Genomic DNA, 20,519 nt, shown 5'->3' with positions numbered 1-20,519 from the left:
CTTGATTATGGCCAGAAAATACATTGATCTGTTGTAAGGAAGACACTAAATTAGCTGGCCTCTTTTTTTTTTTAATTAAAAAATCAAATTGCTTTTCTTTCATTCCCTTTATGCTATTTCCTTTCTTAGATTTGCTCTCTTAGGTCAGAGGAAAAGACAGATTTTTCTAATATATTTTACCATTTCTCTTTCTACCTATTTTGCATATTGAAGTAATTTTCTAATACCCCAGCTGTGAACAGCACTTTTTTTGGTGTTCCTTTCCCTGTCCTCTATCATCTGCCAGTTGTGGAAAAAATGTTTTTCCAAAGCCATGACCTCGTGCTGATCCAGTTTAACACAATACACTGCTTTAAAATTTTGTAAATTCCAGGTTCTGCATCTGCAGGCTGAAGTATTGTAGGGGGGTTGCAGGCTGACCTGTTTGTTCTTTGGGCAAAATAGCAAATTGTTGAGGCACAATCAAATTAGTGTTGTTTCTAAGATCATAGGTGGTTGTTAGTATTTAATCAATTAACACATCTTTAAATAGAGGATTTGAGAGCATGTGTTATATTGTCTGTGATTTTCTTTGGTGAGGATGCTAAACTTCATGTTCAGCTTACAGCAGCCTGGGGGAATTAAGGTTGGTCCTGACTGTGTCTAGATGCAAGCCTCTGTCTCAGAAAAATATAATAACCATGAATATTTCTGAAAAGCTGGAGCAGGAGACTATTACTTGGCTCTGCAGCAGGTAGAGTAGAGGCTTTAAGAAGGCTGCCAGCATGGGCTGTGCGGTGGGGCACGCAGAATGTCCTGGTTTGGCAAAAGCTGTTTACTTGGTTTTGTGTTATTTAAAGGCAGGAGAACTTTTAACTGTAAATTTGGAGCAGCATTTGATCTGCTTGGTCCTTCTGAGACTTTCAGGAAAGTGTGACTGCATCTTTAATTTCCCCTGAGCGCAACTGCCAGAAATAACTTGGTGTGGTGCTCCAGACCTGGAGCTGCCCCTGTAACCCACTTCCCTACTGTGCTGGGCTACAGTGTCTCTGGCTCAGATTTCTGAACGAGTTAGAGCAGCAGCAACATCTGAGCCACACTAGTTTTGCTTCTCTTCTCAGTGATGAACCTGACCAGGTTGGGCTGGGCTATCAGCCTTGGTGGTTTTCATTTAATGATGTTTGAAAAATATTTATTATGTTGTTCCTATGAAAGGACGTGACTGCTTACTTGCTTCATTTGATGACCCTGATGAATGTCTTGAAATTGGTTGTGGATTCCTTTGGAAGAGGTTTTGTTGTGAACCGTGAGCATCATCATGAGCTGGTAGAAAGTAAAAGGTGACTCATTCCTTACTTTTTGATGAATATGTTATAGATTACTTTTCAGTTGTAGACATTTTGAGACAAAACAGCACAAAAAAAATGCCAGAACTTGTGAACTGCAATTGTGAAAATTCTAGTGATGTTGGTGTGTGCCTTATTATTTAGCTTTTTACTGGTGAAATTGATAGCTAGTTGGGATGTGTCTTTCTGTGAGACCTGTATCTCAAAACTTCTGCTGTTGTCACTGAGCACTGCTGAGTCACCTGCTGCCTTGTGGACAGTGTGTGCCATCCCTCCAGGGCCTGTACTTAGACAACCTTAGACCTTGGTAATTTGTGGATGTTACATTCGTCAAATCAGATTTAGGTATGGAAAGTTGTGTTACAATGACTTTGTTAACACACTTACTTTGATTTAAAGAAATACTGTTTAAAGGCAAAATGTGCTTCATTGAAACAGCAGGATTAACAAAAAAATTGCAAATTGTTCATTCTCTCTCTCTTTTTTTTTTTTTATTTCTTCCTATGCAATGAATCGTAGAATAAGTTGGAGTGCAAGCCTTTCGTGGAGGAAATTTTGTTCAATGTCACTCCCTTAAGTTCCTTAAGGAGTTCCTTCAGCAAATAATGGCTAGATTTAGGGGACTTAAACTATACACTTTTGATCTTTTTCATCTTGTACTACAAAGAATTAATTCCTCTTGGCGTCTTAAAAGAAGCACATTTGCTCTTCTTCCCAACTTGGCAGCTGAATGAAGGTGGTGCAGTCAAAAGGAAGTGGCTACAAAAAGATGAAGCATATTGGTTGTGAGTCTGCCAAAGGTGATCAGCTGTATTACTATTTTCAGCTAATTCTATCCACTTAGAGTTTTCACTGAAATTAAAAACTAAGGGTATATTTAGAAATCATTAGGGTCTCATCTATAAAAGGTTTTGTTCCATGGTTTAATAATCGAGACGGCGGAGAAACTGAAGGTACCATCTAATCACTATTGTGTCTTTTCTTAAATGTATCAGGTCCCTGTGATCTGTGGAGGTTTTAATTTGTGCTTTGAGATAAACGCCTCTCTTAGTACAGCCATGTCATTCTGATTCTTGTCTTTTTGGTGAGATTATTTTGGAAATAGTGAACCCTGAGGAGCACTGTAGAAATGCTTGTGTGAAAACTACTGACACCATGCTACCCTGTAAGTGAACCTCCCAACTATGTAATGAGTGAAGAGTAGCTGGGGTCAAAAGGCCATGATCATGGACCTTGTTTCTCAAGGTTTTGCAAATACACTTTGCAAAACATAGTTCTGTGGGAAAAGGAAAGCGAAACCAAATAAACAGGATTCTCATTTGGCCATGCAAAAATTTGAAATTTCTCTGAGATTAGGAGAGATTCAAACAAACAAACAAAAAACCCAACCAACCAACCAAACCAAACCAAAGCAAAAAAGGAGAGAAATGGCAGGGAAGAAGTGGTGGATTTGGGTTTATAAGGGCAGCTAGAAAAGTGTATATAGAGCTTATATATGTATGTATGTGTATATATATATATATAAAAAAATATAAAATATGTTAAGTTATTAAAAAAAAACCCCAAACTAGGCAATAAGCATTCCTGCAGTCATTCTTGTGTTTACCCATCCCTCTCCCCCCTTCCCTGCTAGGCCATTATCTTTGTCTTAAATTCTTAAATTCATTTATTTGTCTTAAATGTGAAGGGATATTTTCCCACTGTCCTTAGTTTGCAAAGCACCTTCTAAGTTTTGAGCCCTACAAAATTTTGAGTGTTCTCAGCCACAGTGAGGTGTCTTCAAATTCTCTGGAAAGGATCAAGTTTGTGTCACAAGTTAGCAAATTCCTTTTATAACATGACCAAGGTAGCAGCCACAGCTGTTGGCATCAGAGAAGGTGAGTCACAGCACCCTAATACTGCAGAATTAAATAACATGTTTTCAGTGGTGCCCTTGCATCATCCCTTCTGCTCTCCAGTGGATGGATTTTCCTCACCTTAGCATTGAGGTGCACTTTTGACTTCATTCCCACAAGGGCATGTAAAAAAGGAAACCACTTCCCCCATCCATGTAGCAGCACAGTATAGTGAGGTCCATAAACTCTGTTACAGTCTTGCAAGAAACCATGAGCAAATCTTGTAAAAAAAAAAAAGAAAAAAAAAAAAGTGAAACCCTAAATAGGGAAATGCAGAAACACTGCATTTGATGAGGATTCTCTTAGAAGGTTCATATTGATTGCCTTGCACCAGAAGTTGAAGTGTGTGATCTGTGGTGTGTTTGAAGCATGACTGAGAGCGTTTGCTCTCTGCTGAGATGGGTGCAGGCTGGGTTAGTATTGACATGCTGCCTTCTTAATAAGCACTCTCTGGTTGCTGCTGGACTCGGTGCTGGGGAGATGCTCCATGTCTTGTGGGACAGTATGGGAATTGTCTGACCTGTTAGTGTTCATGTGCCAATGCCTCGTGGGGCTGGCATTTGCTGAACTCTTGTTCACACACATTCTCAATTATGGATACATCCCTTGAGGATATATAGGCTGTTTTTGACAGCCCTACCAGGAGAATTGGTTTTGGGATGGTATTGGGTAAACCTTTGCAGAATACATGTGCTGAAATAGTTAAAAATCAGTGAGTGAAGTGCATGTATATTCATTTTGCCGTTTTATTGCATTATACTATAACAGAGTGTTAGACAGTTTGGCATTCTCTAATAGTTGGTTAGCAAAGTCTTTTCCTCCCATCAAAAATATCTCTCCAGTTGGATTGCCTTCTGTTTATTTGTTTGCTTGTATTTTAATCTTGAAAGACAAAATAGCTGTTTGTACACAACAAAATAGCTGGATATAGTTTCTTGAAACTTGTGCTTAGAGGGTAGTATATCTGTCTTCTGAAGTGTTTCCTGGGTTTAAAATGTACTGACAACAAAACGATTCTCACTAAGGGAAAGACAGATCCTGTGGACAAACTGGCGTGGACCTGAGGTGCCTCGGGGAAGAATGTGTTTCTGCAAGGCAGCACTTGAAGCAAATGGCCAAATAGGAGAAGATGGATCTTCTTGCTTTGCTGCAGCAACTGGAACTGAAATTAATTTTAAACAGCTCTCTTGCCTTTCAAATCTACGATGTGTCTCCATTTACTTAGATCTGAGAAAGCAAGCTTTAGAAAACAAAAAGCATTGTTCCCAGTAACGAACTCTCAATTGGTCCGTCATGGTTTTCAGTTGTTTTCCCTGATTATGCTTGTGAAAGAGATTAAAATACTTCTCTTTTATTATCAGCAAAGTGAATTCCCCTGCTGCCGGTTTCTAACAAAGCCTGCCTGGCATGGCTCTGGTGTGCCTTGTCCTTCACTTTCTGTTCCCCACGTGCTTATTCCTGTTCAGGCTGGTGTGTATGTTGCAAAGTCTGTTCAAATTCAGTGTCATCGTGGTGGGTTTAAATTTGCAGATTTCTCACTCCTTCTAGACTTGCTGTAATTGTCTGCAGACCTTAAGAATAATTGCTTCTTCTATGTTTGGGAATAATTTTTGAAACATTCTTCACATTAGTAAGACCACAAAGTGTATCAGTGAAACCTTGCTCTGATACACATTTTACAGGATTTTTTAAAATTGTGTGGTGTTGTTAATGTGTTTCTCTTATCTGCTCTATGAAAGCAGCTGTGGTCAGGAATGCTTATTGTTCCATATTTGGATCTGTCTTTTTGATTGTCTAAACAAGTTTTGTGTGTGTGTTCTGGGACAGTAAGAGAATATGCTTTATTGGTGCCTCACTACACGCATTTCCCATCTACGATTCCATTTGTTTTCTTGTGTAAAGGAATTTTAAGACAAAATGAGGACAGTATGTTACTTTTAGAATTATTTTAGCCAACTCAATGCCTATGGTGTAAATTTACTGCCAACATGCTGAAGAGAGAGACTGGGTGAAGAGGGGTTATGATGCAGTATATTGAAATTGAGGACTGTGCATATTTTGCATCATTGTTGGTTGATTCATGTCTGATCCAGGAATCCTGCATCTGAACAGCCCAACTTGAAAAGACCACTGGCTGCATTGGCCCTATGTGGAGCCATAAACTCTCCCAGTCATTGAGACACAACATGGGTCTCTCTTTAACTGCACGCAGGCAGGAGAGTAATGACAGCATTTAAAAAGCACAGATAGCTCAGTTCGACCCCTTCCCATTTCAGGCTATGAACAAAATTTATGAGCCATTTACAGACTGGAGGATCCTGCCTGTCCCTGTCTTTGCTGAGGCTAGGAGGTGTGGCACCAGGACATCACTGCCCAGGTGCCTTCTGTAATTAACAGCACAGGGTTGACATCCTCAGCTTGGGATGATTTTGAGGAAAGGTTAATGCTACCCAAGACTGTAAAGCTATTGCTAATTAAGTGTTTGCAGTAATATAGCAAGCAGTTTAAATGTATGGGTTCAGCAAATAAAATGTGGTGGAAGGTTTGTATGATTACCATTAATGTTTGGTACAAAAGACCCCATCGATGGTATCAGCTGATGTATCTCATTATGAGCTATAGCTGTGTCAGGAATCTAATGAAACATGAATTTTTAAGACAGGGTAGTGAGAGTAAGAGGAAGGCATGAAATTAGATTAGCATCTATAAACAAACTCTGGCTTGCCTGCCCATACCAAAGCAGCATTCAGGGTTCTCTTTTACAGAAATCAAAGGCTTTGTTTTGGAGCAGTAAGAGCCAGAATAATGTAATTCTGGGAAAGTCCTTCTGTCAGTCTCTTAAAAAGATGTCTTTTTTTCAATTTCCTTCAGTGTGTCTGAGGCTTCTGACTGAACTATAGTGGAAAATTTAGCTGAGTGTTGTTTTGAAAGACTGAGAATCGTGCTCTGAAAGGATGATTGTTGGTCCAAACTCTTTTGCTTCTGTAACATGTTTCCAAGCTGTACATTAGTGACTGTGCAGCCACCATCTCCCTCATCTTCCTCTTGTTTTAGAAGACAAAAGCTCACCCATGGAAAGGAGAGGGGAAGTGGTTAGCACTGACTAGTGCAGCAGTAAGAGCCGTTTACAGAAGGACGAGGAAAATTCATCAGTGCCAAACTGGGTTACTCTTGGGGCAGCCTTGGGGTTGGCAGCAGTGTGAAGCTGAGCTGCACGATGTCATTCAAGCTGGTGGTGAAAGAGCCAACTGCACTGTACACTGTGGCAGTGGCTGAGTAGAGCTGAGTTGCTTGGGGAACACTTATTGTTAATTTCCTGACTCCACTGGAATTTAAAAATCCCTCTCAAAACACCTTTTTTTTTTTCTTTTAAATGGCATTTTTTATTTAAAAAGTAAATAAAACCTCAGGCACACTAAGGAATGCTGTTCATGCTTCTGGAAGAAATGGAGTCATTTCTGAAATCCAGAGCCTGAAAGAAAGTTTGATGCTAAGACATGGGGTTGGTAAGCAGGAAGAAGGGCTTGAGCTGGTCCCTGCACTCATCAGAGCCTTTAAAACAAGGCAAGAATGAACATGCTGTAGAGTTACAGGATGTCTGAGGTTACCTGCCGTGAGAGAGCAGATAAGCATGCTGTGGTATTTTGTTTGAGGTTTCAAAAAATTACCATACCCAGATAGCAAACCCTTGCATAGGAAATATACTGCCCCTTCTTCCTGAGATTGTTTCCTTAATCCTGAGCTGTTTGTAAGAAAATCTAGTGTCCTCCCCAAGGTGGGGTTTACTGAGAACTGTCTTCATGCAGAAAGTGAGGAAATTTATGGGATGATGTTCTTTTAAAGCAACCTCAGAGTCAGTAAATCTGTGATGTTTTCACAACAGGAGGATTGTCAGATGACTAACTGGATTTTTTCTTCGTTTTTTACAGTGTTTTATAAATGCTGGATATTTTCCATAGGATGAATTGCTTACATACTGCTGAGCAGTTTGAGAGGAAACTGGTATTGGTAACCGTACCCAGTACACACAGTGCCTCATAATCTCTTCAGTTTTATTTAATATAAATACTGTAGGTCAGCCATCTGGGCAATTCTGGCTGTCTCTTGGGCAGTTCTTTCACCATGCAAATGCCTGCAAACATTCTCTTAATTCCCACAACCTCATGCATCCTGGGTGCAGAGCTGGAGGCACAGAGTACCCTGTTTATCGAGATGTTACTCCAAAGTGCTGTGAGACTGACCTGTCCCCTTCAAAATGACAGTGTCCTTCTTGAGCTGTGGTGATAGCTTTAACTCCCTATGAAGTAATAGGATGTTTCTTTTTTTAATAAAGAGGTTTTTGAATTTTGCCTAGAAATCTATATGGATTTTAGATGATTTTTCACTTTTGTTGTCATGTTCTTGTTATGTTCATTCATTGCCTTTTTCATTCATGATATATCACCTATGCAGAAGTGGAACAGATTGCCCAGAGAGGCAACATTCCAGGTCAGGTTGGATGGGGCTCTAGGCAACTTGATCTAGTTGGAAGATGTACCTGCTTTCTGCAGGGGAGTTGGACTAGATGGCCTTTAAAAGTTCCTTCCAACCTAAACCATTCTGTGACATATCACCTATGGGGAAGTGTCTTGATTGTGTTTCTTAAGCTGACTAGATTTGGCTCACGATGGGAGAGAATTAGTGTTTCATCATTAGTGATGTAGATCCCAATAATAGATGCATCTCAAGTATTTGTGATCCTCACCAGCTGGGCCATTTTTGTTGTTGTGCCAGCAGCAGTGTTGCAGTGGTATGGCAATGCTCTGTGTCACATACGGAGTACATGCAGAGAAGCTTTCATTTTCTCCTTGGCCAGTGCTTGGCTGGGAGGAATAACAGACGGAGTTTGTTTGCTGCATTTTACTGGTAGTTGCTGGGTAACTTCTGTAGTCAGTGTTTTTCTCCTGTGTGTCTAGGTAGTCTTTAGGGGATGTTGTCAGTCAAAAAAATGCTCCTAGGGAAGAATATCTATAGTAACTGAAGGCGAAAAACAAACCCGAGATGCATTTGTAGCTGTTGGATCATCACCTCTGCAGTGCTCTGCAAAGGTAAGGATTGTATATGCATATCTACTTGTTTGCTTTTTAGTACTTACTTGGGTTTTAAAAATATGTTATGAGAAGGTAGAGTATCTTAAGGTCATGTTTTGTTGTGTTTAAATTCATAAAGCTGGTATTATTGAGTGGAAGTTAAATAAGTTAGTGTGTTTTGGAATATTTGTTAAGCATCATACATGCTGTAGAGCCTCCAGGCATTTTAGGAATAAGCTACTTTCCAGGACCTATGATGACATCCAGATAATACACGATATTGGCCAGAGGTAAAGCTGCCTCTTTTTAATAAACTTGCAAATTTCCACTACTTGCCTTGGAGAAAACCTGTCCTTTGGGAAATGGAAATTTATTTGGGACTCATTCCAAGATACGGTTATGTTCAAACCTTTTCTACAGTCTGGAAAGAAACACAGACAAGAAGAATATAATTTTAATGAGTACAAGATGCCTGCAAAATGCTGTTCTGAGTTCATCAGTCAATGAACTGTCCCAACCCTGACAGCAGTACTTGGTGGTTTTGGCTGTGTCAAAGGGCTCGGCATGGGGCCAGCAGGAAACAAACCCCACCAGCAGAGGGATGGTTTGCTGCCCAACAAGTGCTCTGAAGTGGCTGAGGGTAGAGCCAGGGAAGGTGCATGGGTGAGATGAGGGAGAGTTCAGCTGCTCAGAGGTGATGATTTCACATTTTTTCAGCTGTGGAGATGGGTGGTGTGGTTTAGATAAATCAATTGTTTTGGCCCATGAAGACACCTGATGAGACCAGAAACCAGTGGAAGAGGTGGGATGGAGATGGGGAGGTGTGATATGTGAGTGTCTCTGGGGCTGCAAGGGAGAAGCAAGTTGAGAAGAGTGTGGGTGTGCAGAGAAGCAAACCTCCTCCCTGTTTGGCATCAGGTTGTTACGGCCTTGAGGAGTTTCATCTTAGGGCTTTTATCAAGCCTGAAGTTCATGGTATGGTTTGTCACATCCATTTGTTTGAGGGTGGTCACTGGACCTGATGGCCAGCCTGTTGCTGTGTCCTTTTGTGTCAGCTCTTCCAGAAATCCCTGCTGCATACTGCATCCCAGGGGCAAGAAGGGAAGAAGGATGCTGTGGGAGGACTATCCATTTCCAGTTGTCAGCAAGAAAGGTTAAGCAGATTGAAGACAGGGGGAGGAAAGTAGACCAAATTGTTTTGTTGTTGCCTGCTCACATTGATGAGAGGAGTTGTGAGGTGCCTGTGTATGAGTTTAGATTTTGCTAAGCCAACTGATCTGTAAAAGCAGGGAGTAAATCCATTTTCTCCCCACTACTTTAGTAATTGGCAGAAGGCAGAAAGTCATTGTTGACTGAGAATAAACAGATTTCAGGCATTCCTAGACTGAGAAACCTGCTTAGCTTTCTAAAATCGGTCTCCCTGGTGCTCTGCTAAAAGCTTAATTGGCTGACATTTTGTATTGGAGAGATTTACTCTGCTGGCCTAAATTGAGTTATTTTGTGTAAATGTTTTCATGGGGTTTATAAAATATTCTCCTCAGAACATACATATGTGTGTAAATTCTGGACTGTTTCTTTTGAAAGAGTAATAACAAGTACTAGATGTTGTGGCTTTGGCATACAGAGGATAATTTAACATGGAATTCAGTTTACACTTTTAGTTAACCTCATGAGGGATTTTGTTGGCTAAAAACAAAATATCTGCACTTTTTTTCTGCAAAAGCAGCTGCTAAGATGCAGTCTTTCTGTAATTATGGAAAAGGATGTATGCACTGGTCATGCCAAATAGCTTGGATGGATAGCAGTCCTCTTAAGGATGCCTTTCTGAACTCTGGAAGCATGAGGGCATCACCGTAATACATATGGCATAAGGGAGCACTGGAAGCCTTTTTGAGTTGCCAGGTCTTGTAAGGAAGGAGTTAATGTCATTGTCAGCAGTGCTTGCTGTGTGCAAGTGACCAAACTGTCACCTCCTCTCTTCCTTACACTGCTCAAAAGTCATCTTGCACACTTCCTCGCTCTGTTTTTAGTGTGTTGTAATTAGTATTTTCATTCAAGCTTTAAAATTCCTTGGAGATTTGCCTAGGAGAAGGCTGTGCACTTTTAACCCAACTGCAGAAAAGGGATCTGCATCATATTAACCGTGAAATTTGCAGGTCAGCATTGGAATTTCAATATTTGGTGTTTATAACTTGCTGCCTGGTTTGGGCCCTTTTGTTTCGCATTAATTTCCACCTCTTGTGCTCCCAAGTGTGACTGTGTTTCTCACTCTTTTTTTTTTTTTTTTTTTTTTTTAACGCTGGATTCGAGTGCTTACTCCATCCAAATAGATGAACTTTCTTGGCAGGGATGAGCAGAGCCACAGAGTCTCTACTTAGGGCTGTGATGGTAATCTGGAATCAGTTGTAAACATTAAAGCTTGTTTACTTTTGCATTTGACAAGGGCTCCCCTTGGACCTTTTATTTACATGCCATTAGTACAGTAGAGGTCTAGTACTATAAAGCCTCCTGCAAAGCTGTAGGTGTCCAGCAGTCCAGGCCAATGCCCTTGAGGATGGAGAAGCCCAGTTTCATAGGCAAATGTCTGTCATCCTGCTTTGAGTAGCTTTTGAACTTGCCTTCTAGTTCCTAACTAGGAGAGGATAAGGAGTCCTTCAAATAGTTCACCATTTCTCTGTTGTTTTTTGTTTGTTTCTTTGTTTAGGTTTGGTTTTGTATGTTGATTTTTTTTTTTTTTTTTTTCCTGGTGTGAGTGAGCTGACTTTCTGCTTGCAAGGCCCACCAGTTTGCAGAGCTCAGCAGATCTCTCTGTGTTGGGTTGTGTCCATCTTTCCTGCCCAGCAGCCAGGAGAACTGGCAGGGGTAGAGGGAGGTGGCATTGCTGTAGCCAGAGGAGCAGAAGAGATTTGGGAACAAAGGCCATGCAGCCACAGCTCAGGGTATCCTTTCTGTACTCACCTATTAAACTTTGACCAGACTTTATTTAGATGTGGTAGTTGGTGGGTTTGAAGGTGTGCAGCATGGTTGCAATGCCAGTGGTTTTACATAAGACTAAGGCTATTTTAGGAAAATGCTTATGCCTCAGAAATTCTTGAAGCTGCCAGCTGTGTGAAAGAGGGCTGGTTGAATCAGAGGCTGGGCTGAAGTGCAGCCCAAGGGGAAGGAATGTGGATGAAGGGCTCTAGTCTTGTTCCTGGCTGTTAGGTTTTGCTGGTGAGGGGAAAGGAGAACTTTGACTGAAGGCTGTTTTGCTGCGAGTTGTGGTTGTGTGTATATTAAGAAGGTGGCTACAGCAAGCACAGTTTCTAAACATGTACTGCGGGGGGAGTTCATGTTCTTTGCATGTTGGTCTGTGCCCCAGCAGGGTATGCTGATCTCTCAAGCCTTCAGCTGCCTCTCAGCTTTGCAGTAATGCGACCTGTCCCATCTGATCGGTTGTGTCAGGAAATACTTCAGTGTTGAAACGTGCAGGGAAAAAAATAATCCTGAGCAGAGTCTTTCTTTGTCTCCCAGTGGAGCACCAGGAGAACCTTCAGGAATTTTTGTGAGGCACTGGTTTTCCTGCTTTGTTGTAAAAGGGTCCTGTGGTGCATACCCTGCATGGCAGCCACTTCTGGAGTAGGTGCTCACAAACATTGTGAAGGCATGGCTGCCACCCTGTAGCTTATATCAGGAAATGAAATATGTGCCTAAAGCAGTTCAGCCTTTTGGGGTAGATACTGTATTATTAACTCCAAAGGTTTAGTAATTGGAACTGCAGATGGAAATGAGATAAACAAAAGCCACATATGAAGATGTTAACTAGAATACGGAATACTCTTTTTGAAGTTAAATGGTGTGGTCTGAGACAGACTGGTGGCTTTTGTGAGAGGGTGAGCCCTGCTCCCTCCTCCTTTGTCATCAGCTTCCAGCTGCAGGCTTCTGTTCTGTCCCTTGCATCAGCTCAGCCCTTCATCTGTTTGCACAATAAACAGAATCAATTTGCTGATTTGTCAGAAACTCGATCCAAAAAATAGCGAAGCAGGAGGGTCGGGGATGGAGAGAAGGGAGTGGGGCAGGCCTGTGAACACAGGGAGCTTGCTCAATAACGTTGTCTAACCACACCCTTGGACAAACATGGACTCTCTGTCTGCCATAAATCATGCCCTCAGTGTTTCATTTGAAAGGCAGCAGAGCCCTCCAGGGAAGCCATGGCCATGCTGGCTGACTCACAGCAGGGAATGCCAAAGTGAAACCTTCACCTTCCTGTGACACTGAGGCATGGCTGTGCATGTGGGCATCTTTTTACCTGATTTTCCTTTTCATGAGCACAGCTGTGTTGCAGCTTCAGGGACTGGGCATCATACCCAGCATCCTAGATGAGCTGGAGGGGTGAAGGCAAAATCTGGGACTTCTGTCTGTACATGCTACAAGGTGAGAAATACATACCAGAAAATATAACAACATGAAGTAGTAGAGAATGTAATTTATTATAGAGTTGGTAAAGTAGTTATATATTCCCCATCAAAAGTGGAATGTTTTATATTATGGAAAGAGTGGCTGGGCAGAGTCTGAAGAATAATGTAGATTCACCTTGTAAAAAATACCAGCATTTCCTGTTGTTTCTTAGAGGTTTTTTTGACAAGGGCTATGTCCAATGACAGCAAATAGGAGTAGGCAGGGTTGTCCTCTGAGGTTGTGAGCCTGCGAAAGAGCTGTTGAGTCTTTGATAGTCCCTGCATATCAAGAATTGGTTTACCTGCTAGGACAGACTAGGGAAGAGGCTGAGGGAAGGCTTCAGGACTGACCTAACTGGTCACAAATACAGATTTTGTAAGGGCTTCTTTTGTATCAAGAAAATGCAGCTTGTGTTGGTACATATTGATAACACACCACTTAAGAAAATGAGTGAACTGGCATTTTGCCAGTGTAAGCATGCTTATTTTGTTGATAAGCTCCTGGAAGCAGTAACTGGACAAAAAAACAGGAGGGGAAGGGGAAGAAAAAGTAATAGAAAAAAAGAAAGTTTTACTCTGTTCACATGACATGGAAGAACTTCTAGAAATTTGATTCTGCAATTTTGTGGTTTGGTTTGGTTTGGTTTGTTTTTAGGAAGGTGGTAACAGTAGCTGGACATCAGAATAATTCAGGTGATCTGGAGTGTGTGGATTGAGGTGCCTATACTTTGTGCTGGGAACCAAGCAAGAGTGTACTTCACCAGACAAGATGTATGGAGACAGTGGTTCACTCCAGCCACCAGCTTTCTTGAAGGGCTTTTTGGATAATTCTTCGCCATGTTGTGTATGTAGTCACATAACAGTCCAGGCTGGTGATGTGTGGGTGCCAGGAACAGGCTCCCATCACTATAGGAAATTACCTGGATTGCAGCTTGCTCCCTAGCCCTTTGCAAGAGAGACCCTAGAGGAAGAGAGCAGCCCAAAAACGGGAGATAAGTTATTCTGGCCCTGTGACTCTCCCTTGCCTTGCTGGTACCCCAGGGGATCTATGAGTAGTGGGAACTTACTCTGGTGCTTGTGTTGTGTGCTGTAAGACAGACTCCTGTGGTTTAATACCACCTAAGTCTGATGCTTCTAGCACGTCCATGTGTGTGTAGGTAGGTGGGGTGGAGGGACAGCCTGAGCTGTGCGGCCTTTTCCATCACTAGAGTAAGATCTTGTAGCCTGACAGAAGGAGGACTGAGAGGAAGTAAGGATTATCTGAGGACTTCTTTTTTGTTTAGCATTTTGGACTATCCGCTCTTCTCTCAGAGGGTTCAATACTTTCAGCTTTGGCAATGTCTGCCATGAGAAGATCTTCAAGGATTTTGCAGACATGAATTCCTCCTTCTCCAAGTCCTGTCAGGCAGGAGGGAGTCCAGTGTACGCATGGACCTGTCAGCAGACACATGCAAACAAGACAAGTTTTCCCCAGGTCTGCTTCTTGCTGTTTGATTTCTACCACAGGACCTCGTCTTCCAGTGGTGCTTCTTGGCTGGACACTTAAACCAGCTGAAGAGTCCTCTTTTGTGAAGCTGGAATTGGGCAGAGCCAGCTGGCTGGCTGTGCAAAGCTAGCATGCGTAGTTGTTGAAATGCAAGGTGCTTCCTTCCTTGTGCAGTTGGCAAGCCACGTTGCAAGGAGCAAATCTGTCACCACGGCCTTGCTATCCCCACCCTCTGCAGAGTTCTCTAAAAGGTGCTGAGGAGGACATTTGGAGGAACTACATTCTGCTCCCTCAACGCCTCGTATTAATCGTAAGCAATGATGCCACGACAGCTAACATATTAGATGCATCCTCCTTCTACTTCCTTCATAGTTCCTGGAATAGACTCTGAATGATGTCTTGTCTCAAACTGTGGTAAATCAGCCCTGAACAAAGGCATTATGAACAGGACTACCCATAGATGTCATGGGAAGAAACAAGAAATTGCAAGGCTTTACTTTTGTATTATTGTCACAGAACTTCTTTTTCTCTTTTCTTCGTAAATGATTCAAGCTCTAAGGAGGGTAACATTCAATTTCTAAAACTGCTGTCAAAACAGAAAGAAAATGTACAATGCAAACAAAACCCCAAATACCAGGTAACAATGATCTGTCTTAAGTTATCCACGGTGTGTGGTCCACAGAGCTGAAATAGCTTCTGTTTAATTTATAATAGGCACATGCTCTTCTACCCAGTGCATCAGGAAAAAGGGCAGGGGAGAAAAAAAGCAAGTAAAAGAAAAAACACAAAACCGAAAACCTTGTGGAAGAGGGGGGATTAGAAGCAAACTGACAGACTGTTTATTACGCAGCGTATAACTTACCAAATGGCTTCATTTTTCTTAGTGGTCCAGACTTGTCACTTCCATTTGGCAAACTCCAACACTGCAAAGTCTGAAAGCAGCTATTATTGGCTTCTGCCTGAACTGTGCTCAGCTCATATAAATTTAGTGTCTGGTCTTTTATATTGAGATTAATAAATATTTATTTAAGCAGACCAAATATCGCCAGGCCTTTTCCTACAAAATGTGAATTTGAATGCTGTGCAAGATTTTCAGGTAGACATGTGATTGCTTAAGTATGTATAATTCAGCTTCGCACATTTTAACCTTTTTTTGCTCAGTACCTCTCTGTTCTGCAGTGCTATATGTAAAATGCATAGCCAAACATACAGGCAGGGACTGTTATTAGATAATCGTGTGAAGAATGTGCAAAACTGGGTTATTTAACATGGAAGAGAACAAACAAGGTAACTCTTGTTCAGCACAGCATGTGCCTTTTTCTTAGTTAAGACCATTACTCTGGTATATTAGGATTACTAAGAGTTTACATTTTCTATGTACAGATTGGGCAATCCAGATGAATCTGTCTAAAGATGCTTCTTTTAATTTGGATTTTTCTTCTCCCTCTGGTCGGTTTCTGTAAAGAGCAGCCATCACATAGCATGGTGTCATTGGTGTGGTAAAAGTATGTGTAGAAGAGACTTTCTGGGTGCTGTTGGAGAGGTGTTGTGCTTAATGTGATATACCACTTTTGCATTGCTCTGATGCTGCATCACTTCCAGTTCTGAGATTTGGGATTGGCTCCTGCCATTTTATGGATGCAGAAGTAACTGGGGGGCGCTGCTTGGCAACTGGCTGTGCAGCTGAGCACAAGGCTTTTCCAAGGGTAGGTACATGGTGCAGCAGGTTGTTCAGATGCTCTGAGGAGCTCTTGAGCCTGCTGTTTGGCTTTGGCTTCTGCAGAACCCCTGGCCCATCCAGTCCTTCTCCTCACCAGAGAGGTCACCTCATCTTGCTTTTGAAAGAGGGGAGGTGTAAAGAAGTGTGTGTTGGTAGAGAAATAGGGAAAAATACTCAGGATCTTCAGAGGTCACTGGGTATTGAGCTGTGTTTTGCTTCCACTTCTGCTTTCCGGGAGGTTGCAGCTAAGACTGCTCTTTTGCATTAAAACCCTGAGGCCATTGTCCCTCGTCCAGGCTATGTCTTCCTGGTACCTGTTTAATGAGTATTGGGCAAATGAAGTGTTGGAGGTGCTGTTCATGGAAAGACTCGCTGTGTTTCTTCCTCTCTGTAGAACACCTCAGGTTGGAACCTGGGAGCAGAGTATGGAAAAGGAGCAAACACATGGTCCCACCTTTCCTAGGCTCCCATCCAGAAGGTACTAAACTTTGTCTCAGTGGAGTTTTCAACAGCAACTGAATTGCATCACTACTCGATACCTTTAGGAGCTGAATTTTTCTGCTGCCAGTTTTCAGGTGTCCTTCAGCCTGAGTGATTGATTCCCCTCAACTGCAGGAAGGCTGAAGATATGTATATGATTCGTCCTTGTCTTACTATCAGAATTAGCTAAGAGATCCAGAGCGTGCCAAGTGCTAGTAATTTGCATTTCTTTTTTTCTTGCTTTTAAGGCACCTGTCCCGTTGTCTGATAAGCAAATTTATCTGTAAGACCAGTTCTTCCCATATTCGTTATTCTCTTCTGTGGTTGTCCCCTGTTGCTTGTGAATTTTCAAAGATTTCCCTTTGAAGTCCAGGAAAGCTTTTATATTAAGAATGCTCTGAAGAGCTCATAAAGGCTGGAGCTTGTGGTCTGCATGCAAAGGCTATTAAAATGTGTCCTTTATGCTGTGGTAAGTAGGGAGATTGTATTTTGATCTTCTGCATGCCATTCTTCCTAATGTCTGATGTTAGGGGAGTCGTATTTGGCTTGTCTGTTTTGTTTTCCCTAGGGGGAAAAAGCAAATGAACAGCAACAAAAAAATAGTTCCCAAAACATCAAGTCTAACAGATTGTTCATTAGTTTTGCTTCAGAAAATCGTGGGAGGAACTTGATGTCTCTTGAAACCTCTCAAACCTTTTATGATAGCAGGAGCGATGCAGAGCCTTCAGTGAAGCATTCGTACTCCTACGTCTTCATCAGTCACTGGTGGAGAGGGGAAGAAAAGCACACAGCTAAAGAGTGAGTGTGAATAAACTCCTCTCTCCTAGTTCCTTCAGCTTTTGTCCTACTGGGTAGTCTGCCATTCTGCACTCTGTAATCGCCAGGAGCCTTTCAGGGCGAACAAGACCTCACATTTTGTGTGTACTGAAACACAAAGCAAAAAAAACAACTGATCCACCCTCCAAATTTTCTTGACAAGGTTTCTTTGTGTATTATGGAGAAACAAAGGCGTATTTTCATTTTTCTACGTATGCTGCCAATTTTCTTTACCTGCTATCTTTAAGGCAGGTTTACAGTGAAAGCATTTTTGGCATCAGTCAGTGTGACTCAGCGAACCCTTCCATCAGTTTTCAAGTTCTGACAAAACCTGCATTTCAGACACTGCTTTTGATGCACACCAGGCCTCTGGTAAAGTAGATGTCTTTCTGCCTGGCCACCTCTGTTAGAAGAATGCATCAGGAGGAAGAGAGGGTTTTGTTGTTGTTGCTTCAGGACAAAATACAAAACTGGCTTCTTTAATTTGTCCCTGTAGATAATGTGATGGTTCAACCTGACCCAGAACATTTCTTCCATTTTGATTTCTTCAACTCTGGGTGAGCATAGTGTCTTCACAGAGCAGGATTTACATAATCTGGATATTAGGATGGATGTCAGATTTTTGAATGTAACTTCAAAGAATGATAAAACCAGAATGTTCTTTCCTCTGTTTGGATCTAAAAATATTTGTTGCATCTTGGAGTTTCTTTTTTTTTTCTTTTTTTAATTAAATCAGAATACTTAAGTATTTGATAGAATAGATAGAATCAAGAAGGTTGGAAGAGGCCCCAAGGATCATCGAGTCCAACCTGTCACCCTACACCTCATGCCTATCTAAACCATGGCACCAAGTGCCACGTCCAATCCCCTCTTGAACACCTCCAGGGATGGTGACTCTACCACCTCCCTGGGCAGCCCATTCCAATGGCCAACCACTCTCTCTGTGAAGAACTTTCTCCTCACCTCCAGCCTAAACCTCCCCTGGCACAGCTTGAGACTGTGTCCTCTTGTTCTGGTGCTGGTTGCCTGGGAGAATTTCGGTTAGCAGTGCTTCTGGCATTATTGGAGACTACTTGATCAAATGCATGTTCGGTCTAGGTCAGAAAAGAGTCTTGTACAGTGAAACAGCTGTTACCTGCCATTCATTTAGTGATTATGGGAGATTGCTGTGCCTTATTGGGGCCAGCCCAGCAACATTTTTAAAGCCACTTTCCACAGAATGTGATTTAAAATATGCATAACTAATAGAAGAGCTCTTGGTATGTGTTTAAAACCTTGTAATAATTTATGTTTCTGGTCGGTATGGAAGGCACCTGGCCTGTTTATCATGACCTCTTGTTACTGCCTGCTCCCATTAGAGATGTCCCTGTAGCACTGGATGCTCATGTGAGTGGGCAGAACAACTGGGGAGAGGTGGAAAAGGTTTTAAATTCTGTCCTCTGAATCCCTGTTTTTAAAATAATGCTTGCTACAAATGGAGGCTGCTCTTATACTTCACTATGATTACAGAACACTTGGTTGTGTACAAATATTTCCTCCAGTTTCTGTATGATTCTACTAGAGAAACTATCTTTTGCTGTTAGGAGAAACTGTAGGAGACCATGAAGGAATTATCTATTTTTTTCCTCTGATACAAACAATGGGATTAGTACAACCCTTTACTCCTTTTTTTTTTTTTTTTTTTTTAAATCTTTTTTGAATCGTGCTAACCCAAGCTGGATACACATTCCTTTAAAAATCCCTTTGGAATAGAGACACGAGTGATGCAACAATTCAGAGACAAATCCTGTTGCTTTTACACTTCTGCGACTAGGGAATAAGCCTTGAAGGCCAATACTTGGCATTTCTACTGCTGTAATCAAGGGCAGCTACAGTATCACTAAGCTTGGTATGGAACTCCAGAGGACTTGGAACTCTGGAGGAGATACATGTTGGCCACAGCTTGCTTGTCTGGCTGTCCAACCACAGCCCACTCCTCCCTCCATTACCCAAGCTGGAAAACGCTTATCTTTTGGGAAAGCTGCATTGTGACCATAATAACATTTTACACCCCCATCACTGACATTTGTTTGGGCAAGGGCAGGTCTAGTGCCTTGGGGTGGCTGTCACTGCCCTGGGGAAGGCTGCTCTGTAGTACTGATGGAAATGAAAAGTGTCGGTGATAAACGTTAGGGCATGGTATGGAGTTCTGTCACATGGTATTGTTTCAAAGAGCTTTGTGTGCCACAGCTGTGCACCTATTCACACTGGTCTTTTCACCACCTTGTGAACTGGAAAATAAAGCAGTGAAAGAAAAAAAAAGTGACTGTCATCCCAAAATGTTGTCACAGCCTTCCCAAGGCAGAGCTGTGATTTCATTTGCTTTTAAAAAGTCCAGGCTCTCACTGATGAGACTGAAATTGAGGAAGGAGTGTGCACATTTGAGAGCTGAAGTGGGCTTATAGTCTCAGTCTTAAAACCTTTTATTTTAAATTTAGAATACTGCCCCTAAAATTAATAATACTGCCCCTTCAAGGCTTGTTCTTCTTGAGCTAACGGAAAGAATAAATTGCTAAAGCAAATTGAAAAGAAGACCAGAACCTTGCACATTAGCCAGACTCAGTACTTGTTTTTCTGCTGACTTTAAAAGCAGTGCTTTCTGTTCCCATGGCAGAGCTGGGTTTGTAGCAACTGGCACCAAGTTTCTATTGTATGCTTTTTAATTTTTAAGCAATTTGTTTTCACCACAAGATTTTTTTTATGGAGCAGCTTGCATGGCAGAATGGGAGATAAGGTTTTTGTGGAAAGGTATGAGTCGTCGTTCCTTTCTACGTGCTGTGAGGTATGGAAATATAATTATTGGTGTTTACACAGGAGGAAGTGGAAGCACAGAGCTGTTCTGTGTGAGGCCAGCCGGGCATGCCCAGGCTCATACAGTAACCCCGGTGCCCCTCTCCAGCCTTTGGGAATAGTGTGATGTGCAGGGCTGGTTGATTCAGCAGGGAGATGGAGTAGATTGCTAAGGTGACTTGGATAGGGAATATTTGGTCAAAAATGTTTATTGTTCAGATTCAGTGGCATTATTTATTTTGTGTGGATTTGGGTCACGTTTTCTTTTTGGGAAGGGAAGTTAAAAGATGTGCAAGATTTCCTTTACCCAAACACAAAAGCATCTCCTCCTTTTTAAAAATGCGGGTACATAGGGATTTTCACATTTGAACAGTTGCTAAGTTCAATGCGGAGAAACCTTCATCCTGAAAGGAAACTTTTTTATGGTCGCTACGTGAAGGAATATAAATAGATCGAAGGGCTC

This window comes from Indicator indicator, chromosome 6 (assembly GCF_027791375.1).
Source record: "Indicator indicator isolate 239-I01 chromosome 6, UM_Iind_1.1, whole genome shotgun sequence".
Lineage (NCBI taxonomy): Eukaryota > Metazoa > Chordata > Aves > Piciformes > Indicatoridae > Indicator > Indicator indicator.
This window is presented reverse-complemented; position numbering follows the sequence as displayed.